This window comes from Lipotes vexillifer, unplaced genomic scaffold (genome assembly GCF_000442215.2).
Source record: "Lipotes vexillifer unplaced genomic scaffold, Lipotes_vexillifer_v1.1 scaffold4405, whole genome shotgun sequence".
Classification (NCBI taxonomy): domain Eukaryota; kingdom Metazoa; phylum Chordata; class Mammalia; order Artiodactyla; family Lipotidae; genus Lipotes; species Lipotes vexillifer.
This window is the reverse complement of record NW_006774624.1, coordinates 1-804: the sequence shown is the minus strand read 5'-3', so window position 1 is coordinate 804 and position 804 is coordinate 1. Positions and strand designations below refer to the sequence as shown.

The 804-nt window shown below is 53.6% G+C and overlaps 1 pseudogene; it reads right to left on the bottom strand.

Annotated features, from left to right (window-relative positions):
- Positions 1–101: 101 nt before the first annotated feature.
- Positions 102–614, bottom strand: LOC103084927 (serine/arginine-rich splicing factor 3 pseudogene; annotated as a pseudogene).
- Between the last annotated feature and the right edge of the window lie 190 nt (positions 615–804).

The window sequence follows — 804 nt, the reverse complement described above, 5'->3', positions numbered from 1 at the left end:
CATCAAGCTTCGGAAGTCTCAAACAAAACTTGAATTTTCTGTACATACTCCGGTCAAATGAAGCTATTTCCTGTGCACCACTCCTCTTGCAAAGTGGTCTGCTATTTGCTTTCATTTGACCTGGATCGGCTAGGAGACCTAGAGAAAGATCGGGACGGCTTGGGATTTCTCTCCTGGGACAGTGAGCTCTCCCTTCTCCTCTATCTAGAAAGGGACCTGCTCCGGCTGCGGGAGAAGCTTCTCCGTCTTGGAGATCTGTGGTGAGGGGGAGGACTCCTCCTCCGATAATCATCTCGAGGGTGACGACCCCAAGAAGGAGGCGAGGCGGCCACGATTTCGACTTCTCTTTTCCGCATTCGACAGGTCCACTCTTACTCAGCAGCCACAGAGTGTTCTCCCGTCTAGTTCTCAGACAGCATCCGCTGCATCTTGGGGATCTTCATTTTCAACAAGAGCGAAGCCGGGAGGGTTTTTAGCAACCCACACACTTCAGAGTGCTCCATAATATCCTAAAGCTCATTCGAATTCAGTCTTGGTACCACTGTTTCCAAGATTCCTTACCTAAACCTCACAGTCCAACGGACAGGAATCCCGATGCAAGACCCTCGTGGCTCCTGGGTTTCATGGGCCACAGGGTGATCCCGGGCCTCTGGAATCTGGCAGCTGAATCGGCTCGCACAGGCTGTCCTGTGGGGATGCTTTTCCCCCTATGTGTCCAGCCTGGGCCCTGCTGTCTAGGCACGACCTCCAGGGTGACAGGGTGAACCCCAGGTCCCTGGAGCAAACACTCAGAGCCCTGGTGAC